Below are 17,050 nucleotides of genomic sequence, written 5' to 3'. Positions count from 1 at the left end.
AGCACGACTGCCTCTGCGGCGCAATTGGCTAACGAGTTCAGCTCTTGACCGAAATGTTGGAGGTTCGAGCCCTCCCAGTGGTGGTGTGTCGCATTTTTTTCTTTGCGCTGATAGCTTTGGAGGAATGTACTGACGGTCGTGAGAGTGCAGCACGACTGCCTCCGTGGCGCAATCGGCTAACGAGTTCGGCTCTTAAGCGAAAGGTTGGAGGTTTGAGCCCTCGAGGGGGCGGTGTGTCGCAGTTTTTTCTTTGCGCTGATAGCTTTGGAGGAATGTTCTGACGGTGATGAGAGTACAGCACGACTGCCTCCGTTTCGCAATCGGCTTGCGCGATCGGCTGTTAACCGAAAGGTTGGAGGTTTGAGCCCTCCCGGGGGCGTTGTCTCGCTTCTTTTTTCTTTGCGCTGATAGCTTTGGTGGAATACACTGACGGTCGTGAGAGAGCTGGACGATCGCCTCCGTGGCGCAATCGAATAGCGCGTTCGGCTGTTAACCGAAACGTTGGAGGTTCGAGCCCTCCCGGGGACGTTGTCTTGCTTCTTTTTCTTTGCGCTGAAAGCTTTGATGGAATACACTGAAGGTCGTGAGAGAGCTGGACGATTGCCTCCGTGGCGATATTGGCTAGCGCATTCTGCTGTTAACCGAAAAGTTGGAGGTTCGAGCCCTCCCGGGGGCGAGGTGTCGCTTTTTTTTCTTTGCACTGTTAGCTTTGATGGAATGTTCTGACGCTGGTGAGAGCACAGCACGACTGCCTTCGTGGCGCAATTGGCTAACGAGTTCGCCTCTTGACGGAAATGTTTGAGGTTCGAGCCCTCCCGGGGCGTTGTCTAGCTTCTTTTTTCTTCGCACTGTTAGCTTTGATGGAATGTTCTGACGCTGGTGAGAGTACAGCACGACTGACTCCGCGGCGCGATTGGCTAACGAGTTCGGCTCTTGACCGAAATGTTGGAGGTTCGAGCCGTCCCGAGGGCGTTGTCTAGCATCTTTTTTCTTCGCACTGTTAGCTTTGATGGAATGTTCTGACGCTGGTGAGAGTACAGCACGACTGCCTTCGTGGCGCAATTGGCTAACTAGTTCGGCTGTTAACTGAAAGGTTGGAGGTTCCAGCCCTCCCGGGGGCGTTGTCTAGCTTCTTTTTTCTTTGCACTGTTAGCTTTGATGGAATGTTCTGACGGTGGTGAGAGTACAGCACGACTGCCTCCGCGGCGCAATTGGCTAACGAGTTCGACTCTTGTCCGAAATGTTGGAGGTTCGAGCCCTCCCGAGGGCGTTGTCTAGCTTCTTTTTTCTTCGCACTGTTATCTTTGATGGAATGTTCTGACGGTGGTGAAAGTACAGCACGACTGCCTTCGTGGCGCAATTGGCTAACTAGTTCGACTGTTAACCGAAATGTTGGAGGTTCGAGCCCTCCCGAGGGCGTTGTCTAGCTTCTTTTTTCTTTGCACTGTTAGCTTTGATGGACTGTTCTGACGCTGGTGAGAGTACAGCACGACTGCCTCTGCGGCGCAATTGGCTAACGAGTTCAGCTCTTGACCGAAATGTTGGAGGTTCGAGCCCTCCCGAGGGCGTTGTCTAGCTTCTTTTTTCTTCGCACTGTTAGCTTTGATGGAACGTTCTGACGCTGGTGAGAGTACAGCACGACTGCCTTCGTGGCGCAATTGGCTAACTTGTTCGGCTGTTAACCAATAGGTTGGAGGTTCGAGCCCTCCCGGGGGCGTTGTCTAGCTTCTTTTTTCTTTGCACTGTTAGCTTTGATGGAATGTTCTGACGCTGGGAGAGTACAGCACGACTGCCTCTGCGGCGCAATTGGCTAACGAGTTCAGCTCTTGACCGAAATGTTGGAGGTTCGAGCCCTCCCGAGGGCGTTGTCTAGCTTCTTTTTTCTTCGCACTGTTAGCTTTGATGGAATGTTCTGACGCTGGTGAGAGTACAGCACGACTGCCTTCGTGGCGCAATTGGCTAACTAGTTCGGCTGTTAACCGAAATGTTGGAGGTTCGAGCCCTCCCGAGGGCGTTGTCTAGCTTCTTTTTTCTTTGCACTGTTAGCTTTGATGGACTGTTCTGACGCTGGTGAGAGTACAGCACGACTGCCTCCGCCGCGCAATTGGCTAACAAGTTCGGCTCTTGACCGAAATGTTGGAGGTTCGAGCCCTCCCGGGTGCGTTGTCTAGCTTCTTTTTTCTTTGCACTGTTAGCTTTGATGGAATGTTCTGACGCTGGTGAGAGTACAGCACGACTGCCTCCGTGGCGCAATTGGCTAACGAGTTCGGCTGTTAACCGAAAGGTTGGAGGTTCGAGCCCTCCCAGGGACGTTGTCTTGCTTCTTTTTTCTTTGCGCTGTTAGCTTTGGAGAAATGTTCTGACGGTGGTGAGAGTACAGAACGACTGCCTCTACGGCGCAATCTGCTAGCGCGTTCGGCTGTTAACCGAAAGGTTGGAGGTTCGACCCCTCCCGGGGGCGTTGTCTAGCTTCTTTTTTCTTCGCACTGTTAGCTTTGATGGAATGTTCTGACGCTGGTGAGAGTACAGCACGACTGACTCCGCGGCGCAATTGGCTAACGAGTTCGGCTGTTAACAGAAAGGTTGGAGGTTCGAGCCCTCCCGGGGGCATTGTCTAGCTTCTTTTTTCTTTGCACTGTTAGCTTTGATGGAATGTTCTGACGCTGGTGAGAGTACAGCACGACTGCCTCTGCGGCGCAATTGGCTAACGAGTTCAGCTCTTGACCGAAATGTTGGAGGTTCGAGCCCTCCCGGGGGCGTTGTCTAGCTTCCTTTTTCTTTGCACTGTTAGCTTTGATGGAATGTTCTGACGCTGGTGAGAGTACAGCACGACTGCCTCCGCCGCACAATGGGATAACGAGTTCGGCTCTTGACCGAAAAGTTGGAGGTTCGAGCCCTCCCGGGGGCGTTGTCTAGCTTCTTTTTTCTTTGCACTGTTAACTTTGATGGAATGTTCTGATGCTGGTGAGAGTACAGCACGACTGCCTCCGCCGCGCAATTGGCTAACGTTTTCGGCTCTTGACCGAAATATTGGAGGTTCGAGCCCTCCCGGGGGCGTTGTGTAGCTTCTTTTTTTTGCACTGTTAGCTTTGATGGAATGTTCTGACGCTGGTGAGAGTACAGCACGACTGCCTCTGCGGCGCAATTGGCTAACGAGTTCAGCTCTTGACCGAAATGTTGGAGGTTCGAGCACTCCCGAGGGCGTTGTCTAGCTTCTTTTTTCTTCGCACTGTTAGCTTTGATGGAATGTTCTGACCCTGGTGAGAGTACAGCACGACTGCCTTCGTGGCGCAATTGGCTAACTAGTTCGGCTGTTAACCGAAATATAGGAGGTTCGAGCCCTCCCGGGGGCGTTGTCTAGCTTCTTTTTTTGCACTGTTAGCTTTGATGGAATGTTCTGACGCTGTTGAGAGTACAGCAAGACTGCCTCAGCGGCGCAATTGGCTAACGAGTTCAGCTCTTGACCGAAATGTTGGAGGTTCGAGCCCTCCCGAGGGCGTTGTCTAGCTTCTTTTTTCTTCGCACTGTTAGCTTTGATGGAATGTTCTGACCCTGGTGAGAGTACAGCACGACTGCCTTCGTGGCGCAATTGGCTAACTAGTTCGGCTGTTAACCGAAATGTTGGAGGTTCGAGCCCTCCCGAGGGCGTTGTCTAGCTTCTTTTTTCTTTGCACTGTTAGCTTTGATGGACTGTTCTGACGCTGGTGAGAGTACAGCACGACTGCCTCTGCGGCGCAATTGGCTAACGAGTTCAGCTCTACCGAAATGTTGGAGGTTCGAGCCCTCCCGAGGGCGTTGTTTAGCTTCTTTTTTCTTTGCACTGTTAGCTTTGATGGACTGTTCTGACGCTGGTGAGAGTACAGCACGACTGCATTCGTGGCGCAATTGGCTAACTAGTTCGGCTGTTAACCGAAATGTTGGAGGTTCGAGCCCTCCCGAGGGCGTTGTCTAGCTTCTTTTTTCTTTGCTCTGTTAGCTTTGATAGACTGTTCTGACGCTGGTGAGAGTACAGCACGACTGCCTCTGCGGCGCAATTGGCTAACGAGTTCAGCTCTTGACCGAAATGTTGGAGGTTCGAGCCCTCCCGAGGGCGTTGTCTAGCTTCTTTTTTCTTCGCACTGTTAGCTTTGATGGAATGTTCTGACGCTGGTGAGAGTACAGCACGACTGCCTTCATGGCGCAATTGGCTAACTTGTTCGGCTGTTAACCAAAAGGTTGGAGGTTCGAGCCCTCCCGGGGGCGTTGTCTAGCTTCTTTTTTCTTTGCACTGTTAGCTTTGATAGAATGTTCTGACGGTGGTGAGAGTACAGCACGACTGCCTTCGTGGCGCAATTGGCTAACTAGTTCGGCTGTTAACAGAAAGGTTGGAGGTTCCAGCCCTCCCGGGGGCGTTGTCTAGCTTCTTTTTTCTTTGCACTGTTAACTTTGATGGAATGCTCTGACGCTGGTGAGAGTACAGCACGACTGCCTCCGCAGCGCATTTGGCTAACGAGTTCGGCTCTTGACCGAAATGTTGGAGGTTCGAGCCCTCCCGAGGGCGTTGTATAGCTTCTTTTTTCTTCGCACTGTTAGCTTTGATGGAATGTTCTGACGCTGGTGAGAGTACAGCACGACTGACTCCGCGGCGCGATTGGCTGACGAGTTCGGCTGTTAACCGAAAGGTTGGAGGTTCAAGCCCTCCCGGGGGCGTTGTCTAGCTTCTTTTTTCTTTGCACTGTTAGCTTTGATGGACTGTTCTGACGCTGGTGAGAGTACAGCACGACTGCCTCTGCGGCGCAATTGGCTAACGAGTTCAGCTCTTGACCGAAATGTTGGAGGTTCGAGCCCTCCCGGGGGCGTTGTCTAGCTCCTTTTTTCTTTGCACTGTTAGCTTTGATGGAATGTTCTGACGCTGGTGAGAGTACACCACGACTGCCTCCGCGGCGCAATTGGCTAACGAGTTCGACTCTTGACCGAAATATTGGAGGTTCGAGCCCTCCCGGGGGCGTTGTCTAGCTTCTTTTTTCTTTGCACTGTTAGCTTTGATGGAATGTTCTGACGCTGGTGAGAGTACAGCACGACTGCCTCCGCCGCGCAATTGGCTAACAAGTTCGGCTCTTGACCGAAATGTTGGAGGTTCGAGCCCTCCCGGGGGCGTTGTCTAGCTTCTTTTTTCTTTGCACTGTTAGCTTTGATGGAATGTTCTGACGCTGGTGAGAGTACAGCACGACTGCCTCCGCGGCGCAATTGGCTAACGAGTTCGGCTGTTAACCGAAAGGTTGGAGGTTCGAGCCCTCCCAGGGACGTTGTCTTGCTTCTTTTTTCTTTGCGCTGTTAGCTTTGGAGAAATGTTCTGACGGTGTTGAGAGTACAGAACGACTGCCTCTACGGCGCAATCTGCTAGCGCGTTCGGCTGTTAACCGAAAGGTTGGAGGTTCGAGCCCTCCCAGGGGCGTTGTTTTGCTTTTTTTCTTTGAGCTGATAGCTTTGGTTGAATGTTCTGACGGTGGTGAGAGTACAGAACCACTGCCTCTACGGCGCAATCTGCTAGCGCGTTCGGCTGTTAACCGAAAGGTTGGAGGTTCGACCCCTCCCGGGGGCGTTGTCTAGCTTCTTTTTTCTTCGCACTGTTAGCTTTGATGGAATGTTCTGACGCTGGTGAGAGTACAGCACGACTGTCTCCGCGGCGCAATTGGCTAACGAGTTCGGCTGTTAACCGAAAGGTTGGAGGTTCGAGCCCTCCCGGGGGCGTTGTCTAGCTTCTTTTTTCTTTGCACTGTTAGCTTTGATGGACTGTTCTGACGCTGGTGAGAGTACAGCACGACTGCCTCTGCGGCGCAATTGGCTAACGAGTTCAGCTCTTGACCGAAATGTTGGAGGTTCGAGCCCTCCCGAGGGCGTTGTCTAGCTTCTTTTTTCTTCGCACTGTTAGCTTTGATGGAACGTTCTGACGCTGGTGAGAGTACAGCACGACTGCCTTCGTGGCGCAATTGGCTAACTTGTTCGGCTGTTAACCAATAGGTTGGAGGTTCGAGCCCTCCCGGGGGCGTTGTCTAGCTTCTTTTTTCTTTGCACTGTTAGCTTTGATGGAATGTTCTGACGCTGGGAGAGTACAGCACGACTGCCTCTGCGGCGCAATTGGCTAACGAGTTCAGCTCTTGACCGAAATGTTGGAGGTTCGAGCCCTCCCGAGGGCGTTGTCTAGCTTCTTTTTTCTTCGCACTGTTAGCTTTGATGGAATGTTCTGACGCTGGTGAGAGTACAGCACGACTGCCTTCGTGGCGCAATTGGCTAACTAGTTCGGCTGTTAACCGAAATGTTGGAGGTTCGAGCCCTCCCGAGGGCGTTGTCTAGCTTCTTTTTTCTTTGCACTGTTAGCTTTGATGGACTGTTCTGACGCTGGTGAGAGTACAGCACGACTGCCTCCGCCGCGCAATTGGCTAACAAGTTCGGCTCTTGACCGAAATGTTGGAGGTTCGAGCCCTCCCGGGTGCGTTGTCTAGCTTCTTTTTTCTTTGCACTGTTAGCTTTGATGGAATGTTCTGACGCTGGTGAGAGCACAGCACGACTGCCTCCGTGGCGCAATTGGCTAACGAGTTCGGCTGTTAACCGAAAGGTTGGAGGTTCGAGCCCTCCCAGGGACGTTGTCTTGCTTCTTTTTTCTTTGCGCTGTTAGCTTTGGAGAAATGTTCTGACGGTGGTGAGAGTACAGAACGACTGCCTCTACGGCGCAATCTGCTAGCGCGTTCGGCTGTTAACCGAAAGGTTGGAGGTTCGACCCCTCCCGGGGGCGTTGTCTAGCTTCTTTTTTCTTCGCACTGTTAGCTTTGATGGAATGTTCTGACGCTGGTGAGAGTACAGCACGACTGACTCCGCGGCGCAATTGGCTAACGAGTTCGGCTGTTAACAGAAAGGTTGGAGGTTCGAGCCCTCCCGGGGGCATTGTCTAGCTTCTTTTTTCTTTGCACTGTTAGCTTTGATGGAATGTTCTGACGCTGGTGAGAGTACAGCACGACTGCCTCTGCGGCGCAATTGGCTAACGAGTTCAGCTCTTGACCGAAATGTTGGAGGTTCGAGCCCTCCCGGGGGCGTTGTCTAGCTTCCTTTTTCTTTGCACTGTTAGCTTTGATGGAATGTTCTGACGCTGGTGAGAGTACAGCACGACTGCCTCCGCCGCACAATGGGATAACGAGTTCGGCTCTTGACCGAAAAGTTGGAGGTTCGAGCCCTCCCGGGGGCGTTGTCTAGCTTCTTTTTTCTTTGCACTGTTAACTTTGATGGAATGTTCTGATGCTGGTGAGAGTACAGCACGACTGCCTCCGCCGCGCAATTGGCTAACGTTTTCGGCTCTTGACCGAAATATTGGAGGTTCGAGCCCTCCCGGGGGCGTTGTGTAGCTTCTTTTTTTTGCACTGTTAGCTTTGATGGAATGTTCTGACGCTGGTGAGAGTACAGCACGACTGCCTCTGCGGCGCAATTGGCTAACGAGTTCAGCTCTTGACCGAAATGTTGGAGGTTCGAGCACTCCCGAGGGCGTTGTCTAGCTTCTTTTTTCTTCGCACTGTTAGCTTTGATGGAATGTTCTGACCCTGGTGAGAGTACAGCACGACTGCCTTCGTGGCGCAATTGGCTAACTAGTTCGGCTGTTAACCGAAATATAGGAGGTTCGAGCCCTCCCGGGGGCGTTGTCTAGCTTCTTTTTTTGCACTGTTAGCTTTGATGGAATGTTCTGACGCTGTTGAGAGTACAGCAAGACTGCCTCAGCGGCGCAATTGGCTAACGAGTTCAGCTCTTGACCGAAATGTTGGAGGTTCGAGCCCTCCCGAGGGCGTTGTCTAGCTTCTTTTTTCTTCGCACTGTTAGCTTTGATGGAATGTTCTGACCCTGGTGAGAGTACAGCACGACTGCCTTCGTGGCGCAATTGGCTAACTAGTTCGGCTGTTAACCGAAATGTTGGAGGTTCGAGCCCTCCCGAGGGCGTTGTCTAGCTTCTTTTTTCTTTGCACTGTTAGCTTTGATGGACTGTTCTGACGCTGGTGAGAGTACAGCACGACTGCCTCTGCGGCGCAATTGGCTAACGAGTTCAGCTCTACCGAAATGTTGGAGGTTCGAGCCCTCCCGAGGGCGTTGTTTAGCTTCTTTTTTCTTTGCACTGTTAGCTTTGATGGACTGTTCTGACGCTGGTGAGAGTACAGCACGACTGCATTCGTGGCGCAATTGGCTAACTAGTTCGGCTGTTAACCGAAATGTTGGAGGTTCGAGCCCTCCCGAGGGCGTTGTCTAGCTTCTTTTTTCTTTGCTCTGTTAGCTTTGATAGACTGTTCTGACGCTGGTGAGAGTACAGCACGACTGCCTCTGCGGCGCAATTGGCTAACGAGTTCAGCTCTTGACCGAAATGTTGGAGGTTCGAGCCCTCCCGAGGGCGTTGTCTAGCTTCTTTTTTCTTCGCACTGTTAGCTTTGATGGAATGTTCTGACGCTGGTGAGAGTACAGCACGACTGCCTTCATGGCGCAATTGGCTAACTTGTTCGGCTGTTAACCAAAAGGTTGGAGGTTCGAGCCCTCCCGGGGGCGTTGTCTAGCTTCTTTTTTCTTTGCACTGTTAGCTTTGATAGAATGTTCTGACGGTGGTGAGAGTACAGCACGACTGCCTTCGTGGCGCAATTGGCTAACTAGTTCGGCTGTTAACAGAAAGGTTGGAGGTTCCAGCCCTCCCGGGGGCGTTGTCTAGCTTCTTTTTTCTTTGCACTGTTAACTTTGATGGAATGCTCTGACGCTGGTGAGAGTACAGCACGACTGCCTCCGCAGCGCATTTGGCTAACGAGTTCGGCTCTTGACCGAAATGTTGGAGGTTCGAGCCCTCCCGAGGGCGTTGTATAGCTTCTTTTTTCTTCGCACTGTTAGCTTTGATGGAATGTTCTGACGCTGGTGAGAGTACAGCACGACTGACTCCGCGGCGCGATTGGCTGACGAGTTCGGCTGTTAACCGAAAGGTTGGAGGTTCAAGCCCTCCCGGGGGCGTTGTCTAGCTTCTTTTTTCTTTGCACTGTTAGCTTTGATGGACTGTTCTGACGCTGGTGAGAGTACAGCACGACTGCCTCTGCGGCGCAATTGGCTAACGAGTTCAGCTCTTGACCGAAATGTTGGAGGTTCGAGCCCTCCCGGGGGCGTTGTCTAGCTCCTTTTTTCTTTGCACTGTTAGCTTTGATGGAATGTTCTGACGCTGGTGAGAGTACACCACGACTGCCTCCGCGGCGCAATTGGCTAACGAGTTCGACTCTTGACCGAAATATTGGAGGTTCGAGCCCTCCCGGGGGCGTTGTCTAGCTTCTTTTTTCTTTGCACTGTTAGCTTTGATGGAATGTTCTGACGCTGGTGAGAGTACAGCACGACTGCCTCCGCCGCGCAATTGGCTAACAAGTTCGGCTCTTGACCGAAATGTTGGAGGTTCGAGCCCTCCCGGGGGCGTTGTCTAGCTTCTTTTTTCTTTGCACTGTTAGCTTTGATGGAATGTTCTGACGCTGGTGAGAGTACAGCACGACTGCCTCCGCGGCGCAATTGGCTAACGAGTTCGGCTGTTAACCGAAAGGTTGGAGGTTCGAGCCCTCCCAGGGACGTTGTCTTGCTTCTTTTTTCTTTGCGCTGTTAGCTTTGGAGAAATGTTCTGACGGTGTTGAGAGTACAGAACGACTGCCTCTACGGCGCAATCTGCTAGCGCGTTCGGCTGTTAACCGAAAGGTTGGAGGTTCGAGCCCTCCCAGGGGCGTTGTTTTGCTTTTTTTCTTTGAGCTGATAGCTTTGGTTGAATGTTCTGACGGTGGTGAGAGTACAGAACCACTGCCTCTACGGCGCAATCTGCTAGCGCGTTCGGCTGTTAACCGAAAGGTTGGAGGTTCGACCCCTCCCGGGGGCGTTGTCTAGCTTCTTTTTTCTTCGCACTGTTAGCTTTGATGGAATGTTCTGACGCTGGTGAGAGTACAGCACGACTGTCTCCGCGGCGCAATTGGCTAACGAGTTCGGCTGTTAACCGAAAGGTTGGAGGTTCGAGCCCTCCCGGGGGCGTTGTCTAGCTTCTTTTTTCTTTGCACTGTTAGCTTTGATGGAATGTTCTGACGCTGGTGAGAGTACAGCACGACTGCCTCTGCGGCGCAATTGGCTAACTAGTTCGGCTGTTAACTGAAAGGTTGGAGGTTCCAGCCCTCCCGGGGGCGTTGTCTAGCTTCTTTTTTCTTTGCACTGTTAACTTTGATGGAATGTTCTGACGCTGGTGAGAGTACAGCAGGACTGCCTCCGCAGCGCATTTGGCTAACGAGTTCGGCTCTTGACCGAAATGTTGGAGGTTCGAGCCCTCCCGAGGGCGTTGCCTAGCTTCTTTTTTTCTTTGCACTGTTAGCTTTGATGGAATGTTCTGACGCTGGTGAGAGTACAGCAGGACTGACTCCGCGGCGCGATTGGCTGAGGAGTTCGGCTGTTAACCGAAAGGTTGGAGGTTCGAGCCCTCCCGGGGGCGTTGTCTAGCTCCTTTTTTCTTTGCACTGTTAGCTTTGATGGAATGTTCTGACGCTGGTGAGAGTACAGCACGACTGCCTCCGCGGCGCGATTGGCTAACGAGTTCGACTCTTGATCGAAATATTGGAGGTTCGAGCCCTCCCGGGGGCGTTGTCTAGCTTCTTTTTTCTTTGCATTGTTAGCTTTGATGGAATGTTCTGACGCTGATGAGAGTACAGCACGACTGCCTCCGCCGCGCAATTGGCTAACAAGTTCGGCTCTTGACCGAAATGTTGGAGGTTCGAGCTCTCCCGGGGGCGTTGTCTAGCTTCTTTTTTCTTTGCACTGTTAGCTTTGATGGAATGTTCTGACGCTGGTGAGAGTACAGCACGACTGCCTCCGCGGCGCAATTGGCTAACGAGTTCGGCTGTTAACCGAAAGGTTGGAGGTTCGAGCCCTCCCAGGGACGTTGTCTTGCTTCTTTTTTCTTCGCGCTGTTAGCTTTGGAGAAATGTTCTGACGGTGGTGAGAGTACAGAACGACTGCCTCTACGGCGCAATCTGCTAGCGCGTTCGGCTGTTAACCGAAAGGTTGGAGGTTCGAGCCCTCCCAGGGGCGTTGTTTTGCTTTTTTTCTTTGAGCTGATAGCTTTGGAGGAATGTTCTGATGGTGGTGAGAGTACAGAACCACTGCCTCTACGGCGCAATCTGCTAGCGCGTTCGGCTGTTAACCGAAAGGTTGGAGGTTCGACCCCTCCCGGGGGCGTTGTCTAGCTTCTTTTTTCTTCGCACTGTTAGCTTTGATGGAATGTTCTGACGCTGGTGAGAGTACAGCACGACTGACTCCGCGGCGCAATTGGCTAACGAGTTCGGCTGTTAACCGAAAGGTTGGAGGTTCGAGCCCTCCCGGGGGCGTTGTCTAGCTTCTTTTTTCTTTGCACTGTTAGCTTTGATGGAATGTTCTGACGCTGGTGAGAGTACAGCACGACTGCCTCTGCGGCGCAATTGGCTAACGAGTTCAGCTCTTGACCGAAATGTTGGAGGTTCGAGCCCTCCCGGGGGCGTTGTCTAGCTTCTTTTTTCTTTGCACTGTTAGCTTTGATGGAATGTTCTGACGCTGGTGAGAGTACAGCACGACTGCCTCCGCCGCACAATGGGCTAACGAGTTCGGCTCTTGACCGAAATGTTGGAGGTTCGAGCCCTCCCGGGGGCGTTGTCTAGCTTCTTTTTTCTTTGCACTGTTAACTTTGATGGAATGTTCTGATGCTGGTGAGAGTAATGCACGACTGCCTCCGCCGCGCAATTGGCTAACGAGTTCGGCTCTTGACCGAAATATTGGAGGTTCGAGCCCTCCCGGGGGCGTTGTCTAGCTTCTTTTTTCTTTGCACTGTTAGCTTTGATGGACTGTTCTGACGCTGGTGAGAGTACAGCACGACTGCCTCTGCGGCGCAATTGGCTAACGAGTTTAGCTCTTGACTGAATTGTTGGAGGTTCAAGCCCTCCCGTGGGCGTTGTCTAGCTCCTTTTTTCTTTGCACTGTTAGCTTTGATGGAATGTTCTGACGCTGGTGAGAGTACAGCACGACTGCCTTCGCGGCGCAATTGGCTAACGAGTTCGACTCTTGACGGAAATATTGGAGGTTCGAGCCCTCCCGGGGGCGTTGTCTAGCTTCTTTTTTCTTTGCACTATTAGCTTTGATGGAATGTTCTGACGCTGGTGAGAGTACAGCACGACTGCCTCCGCCGCGCAATTGGCTAACAAGTTCGGCTCTTGACCGAAATGTTGGAGGTTCGAGCCCTCCCGGGGGCGTTGTCTAGCTTCTTTTTTCTTTGCACTGTTAGCTTTGATGGAATGTTCTGACGCTGGTGAGAGTACAGCACGACTGCCTCCGCGGCGCAATTGGCTAACGAGTTCGGCTGTTAACCGAAAGGTTGGAGGTTCGAGCCCTCCCAGGGACGTTGTCTTGCTTCTTTTTTCTTTGCGCTGTTAGCTTTGGAGAAATGTTCTGACGGTGGTGAGAGTACAGAACGACTGCCTCTACGGCGCAATCTGCTAGCGCGTTCGGCTGTTAACCGAAAGGTTGGAGGTTCGAGTCCTCCCAGGGGCGTTGTTTTGCTTTTTTTCTTTGAGCTGATAGCTTTGGAGGAATGTTCTGACGGTGGTGAGAGTACAGAACCACTGCCTCTACGGCGCAATCTGCTAGCGTGTTCGGCTGTTAACCGAAAGGTTGGAGGTTCGACCCCTCCCGGGGGCGTTGTCTAGCTTCTTTTTTCTTCGCACTGTTAGCTTTGATGGAATGTTCTGACGCTGGTGAGAGTACAGCACGACTGACTCCGCGGCGCAATTGGCTAACGAGTTCGGCTGTTAACCGAAAGGTTGGAGGTTCGAGCCCTCCCGGGGGCGTTGTCTAGCTTCTTTTTTCTTTGCACTGTTCGCTTTGATGGAATGTTCTGACGCTGGTGAGAGTACACCACGACTGCCTCTGCGGCACAATTGGCTAACGAGTTCAGCTCTTGACCGAAATGTTGGAGGTTCGAGCCCTCCCGGGGGCTTTGTCTAGCTTCTTTTTTCTTTGCACTGTTAGCTTTGATGGAATGTTCTGACGCTGGTGAGAGTACAGCACGACTGCCTCCGCCGCACAATGGGCTAACGAGTTCGGCTCTTGACCGAAATGTTGGAGGTTCGAGCCCTCCCGGGGGCGTTGTCTAGCTTCTTTTTTCTTTGCACTGTTAACTTTGATGGAATGTTCTGATGCTGGTGAGAGTACAGCACGACTGCCTCCGCCGCGCAATTGGCTAACGAGTTCGGCTCTTGACCGAAATATTGGAGGTTCGAGCCCTCCCGGGGGCGTTGTCTAGCTTCTTTTTTTTGCACTGTTAGCTATGATGGAATGTTTTGACGCTGGTGAGAGTACAGCACGACTGCCTCTGCGGCGCAATTGGCTAACGAGTTCAGCTCTTGACCGAAATGTTGGAGGTTCGAGCCCTCCCGAGGGCGTTGTCTAGCTTCTTTTTTCTTCGCACTGTTAGCTTTGATGGAATGTTCTGACGCTGGTGAGAGTACAGCACAACTGCCTCCGTGGCGCAATTGGCTAACTAGTTCGGCTGTTAACCGAAATGTTGGAGGTTCGAGCCCTCCCGAGGGCGTTGTCTAGCTTCTTTTTTCTTTGCACTGTTAGCTTTGATGGACTGTTCTGACGCTGGTGAGAGTACAGCACGACTGCCTCTGCGGCGCAATTGGCTAACGAGTTCAGCTCTTGACCGAAATGTTGGAGGTTCGAGCCCTCCCGGGGGCGTTGTCTAGCTCCTTTTTTCTTTGCACTGTTAGCTTTGATGGAATGTTCTGACGCTGGTGAGAGTACACCACGACTGCCTCCGCGGCGCAATTGGCTAACGAGTTCGACTCTTGACCGAAATATTGGAGGTTCGAGCCCTCCCGGGGGCGTTGTCTAGCTTCTTTTTTCTTTGCACTGTTAGCTTTGATGGAATGTTCTGACGCTGGTGAGAGTACAGCACGACTGCCTCCGCCGCGCAATTGGCTAACAAGTTCGGCTCTTGACCGAAATGTTGGAGGTTCGAGCCCTCCCGGGGGCGTTGTCTAGCTTCTTTTTTCTTTGCACTGTTAGCTTTGATGGAATGTTCTGACGCTGGTGAGAGTACAGCACGACTGCCTCCGCGGCGCAATTGGCTAACGAGTTCGGCTGTTAACCGAAAGGTTGGAGGTTCGAGCCCTCCCAGGGACGTTGTCTTGCTTCTTTTTTCTTTGCGCTGTTAGCTTTGGAGAAATGTTCTGACGGTGTTGAGAGTACAGAACGACTGCCTCTACGGCGCAATCTGCTAGCGCGTTCGGCTCTTGACCGAAATATTGGAGGTTCGAGCCCTCCCGGGGGCGTTGTCTAGCTTCTTTTTTCTTTGCACTGTTAGCTTTGATGGACTGTTCTGACGCTGGTGAGAGTACAGCACGACTGCCTCTGCGGCGCAATTGGCTAACGAGTTTAGCTCTTGACTGAATTGTTGGAGGTTCAAGCCCTCCCGTGGGCGTTGTCTAGCTCCTTTTTTCTTTGCACTGTTAGCTTTGATGGAATGTTCTGACGCTGGTGAGAGTACAGCACGACTGCCTTCGCGGCGCAATTGGCTAACGAGTTCGACTCTTGACGGAAATATTGGAGGTTCGAGCCCTCCCGGGGGCGTTGTCTAGCTTCTTTTTTCTTTGCACTATTAGCTTTGATGGAATGTTCTGACGCTGGTGAGAGTACAGCACGACTGCCTCCGCCGCGCAATTGGCTAACAAGTTCGGCTCTTGACCGAAATGTTGGAGGTTCGAGCCCTCCCGGGGGCGTTGTCTAGCTTCTTTTTTCTTTGCACTGTTAGCTTTGATGGAATGTTCTGACGCTGGTGAGAGTACAGCACGACTGCCTCCGCGGCGCAATTGGCTAACGAGTTCGGCTGTTAACCGAAAGGTTGGAGGTTCGAGCCCTCCCAGGGACGTTGTCTTGCTTCTTTTTTCTTTGCGCTGTTAGCTTTGGAGAAATGTTCTGACGGTGGTGAGAGTACAGAACGACTGCCTCTACGGCGCAATCTGCTAGCGCGTTCGGCTGTTAACCGAAAGGTTGGAGGTTCGAGTCCTCCCAGGGGCGTTGTTTTGCTTTTTTTCTTTGAGCTGATAGCTTTGGAGGAATGTTCTGACGGTGGTGAGAGTACAGAACCACTGCCTCTACGGCGCAATCTGCTAGCGTGTTCGGCTGTTAACCGAAAGGTTGGAGGTTCGACCCCTCCCGGGGGCGTTGTCTAGCTTCTTTTTTCTTCGCACTGTTAGCTTTGATGGAATGTTCTGACGCTGGTGAGAGTACAGCACGACTGACTCCGCGGCGCAATTGGCTAACGAGTTCGGCTGTTAACCGAAAGGTTGGAGGTTCGAGCCCTCCCGGGGGCGTTGTCTAGCTTCTTTTTTCTTTGCACTGTTCGCTTTGATGGAATGTTCTGACGCTGGTGAGAGTACACCACGACTGCCTCTGCGGCACAATTGGCTAACGAGTTCAGCTCTTGACCGAAATGTTGGAGGTTCGAGCCCTCCCGGGGGCTTTGTCTAGCTTCTTTTTTCTTTGCACTGTTAGCTTTGATGGAATGTTCTGACGCTGGTGAGAGTACAGCACGACTGCCTCCGCCGCACAATGGGCTAACGAGTTCGGCTCTTGACCGAAATGTTGGAGGTTCGAGCCCTCCCGGGGGCGTTGTCTAGCTTCTTTTTTCTTTGCACTGTTAACTTTGATGGAATGTTCTGATGCTGGTGAGAGTACAGCACGACTGCCTCCGCCGCGCAATTGGCTAACGAGTTCGGCTCTTGACCGAAATATTGGAGGTTCGAGCCCTCCCGGGGGCGTTGTCTAGCTTCTTTTTTTTGCACTGTTAGCTATGATGGAATGTTTTGACGCTGGTGAGAGTACAGCACGACTGCCTCTGCGGCGCAATTGGCTAACGAGTTCAGCTCTTGACCGAAATGTTGGAGGTTCGAGCCCTCCCGAGGGCGTTGTCTAGCTTCTTTTTTCTTCGCACTGTTAGCTTTGATGGAATGTTCTGACGCTGGTGAGAGTACAGCACAACTGCCTCCGTGGCGCAATTGGCTAACTAGTTCGGCTGTTAACCGAAATGTTGGAGGTTCGAGCCCTCCCGAGGGCGTTGTCTAGCTTCTTTTTTCTTTGCACTGTTAGCTTTGATGGACTGTTCTGACGCTGGTGAGAGTACAGCACGACTGCCTCTGCGGCGCAATTGGCTAACGAGTTCAGCTCTTGACCGAAATGTTGGAGGTTCGAGCCCTCCCGGGGGCGTTGTCTAGCTCCTTTTTTCTTTGCACTGTTAGCTTTGATGGAATGTTCTGACGCTGGTGAGAGTACACCACGACTGCCTCCGCGGCGCAATTGGCTAACGAGTTCGACTCTTGACCGAAATATTGGAGGTTCGAGCCCTCCCGGGGGCGTTGTCTAGCTTCTTTTTTCTTTGCACTGTTAGCTTTGATGGAATGTTCTGACGCTGGTGAGAGTACAGCACGACTGCCTCCGCCGCGCAATTGGCTAACAAGTTCGGCTCTTGACCGAAAGGTTGGAGGTTCGACCCCTCCCGGGGGCGTTGTCTAGCTTCTTTTTTCTTCGCACTGTTAGCTTTGATGGAATGTTCTGACGCTGGTGAGAGTACAGCACGACTGTCTCCGCGGCGCAATTGGCTAACGAGTTCGGCTGTTAACCGAAAGGTTGGAGGTTCGAGCCCTCCCGGGGGCGTTGTCTAGCTTCTTTTTTCTTTGCACTGTTAGCTTTGATGGAATGTTCTGACGCTGGTGAGAGTACAGCACGACTGCCTCTGCGGCGCAATTGGCTAACTAGTTCGGCTGTTAACTGAAAGGTTGGAGGTTCCAGCCCTCCCGGGGGCGTTGTCTAGCTTCTTTTTTCTTTGCACTGTTAACTTTGATGGAATGTTCTGACGCTGGTGAGAGTACAGCACGACTGCCTCTGCGGCGCAATTGGCTAACTAGTTCGGCTGTTAACTGAAAGGTTGGAGGTTCCAGCCCTCCCGGGGGCGTTGTCTAGCTTCTTT

At 52.3% G+C, this 17,050-nt stretch overlaps 1 non-coding gene across 1 annotated transcript; it reads left to right on the top strand.

Moving 5' to 3' along the window:
* Positions 1-454: 454 nt before the first annotated feature.
* TRNAN-GUU (transfer RNA asparagine (anticodon GUU)) lies at positions 455-528 on the top strand. The gene has a single exon. It is a non-coding gene; the product is annotated as a tRNA-Asn (tRNA).
* The last annotated feature ends 16,522 nt before the right edge of the window (positions 529-17,050 follow it).

The sequence above is a fragment of the Rhipicephalus microplus genome, unplaced genomic scaffold, assembly GCF_043290135.1.
Source record: "Rhipicephalus microplus isolate Deutch F79 unplaced genomic scaffold, USDA_Rmic scaffold_45, whole genome shotgun sequence".
Lineage (NCBI taxonomy): Eukaryota > Metazoa > Arthropoda > Arachnida > Ixodida > Ixodidae > Rhipicephalus > Rhipicephalus microplus.
This window is presented reverse-complemented; position numbering and strand designations above follow the sequence as displayed.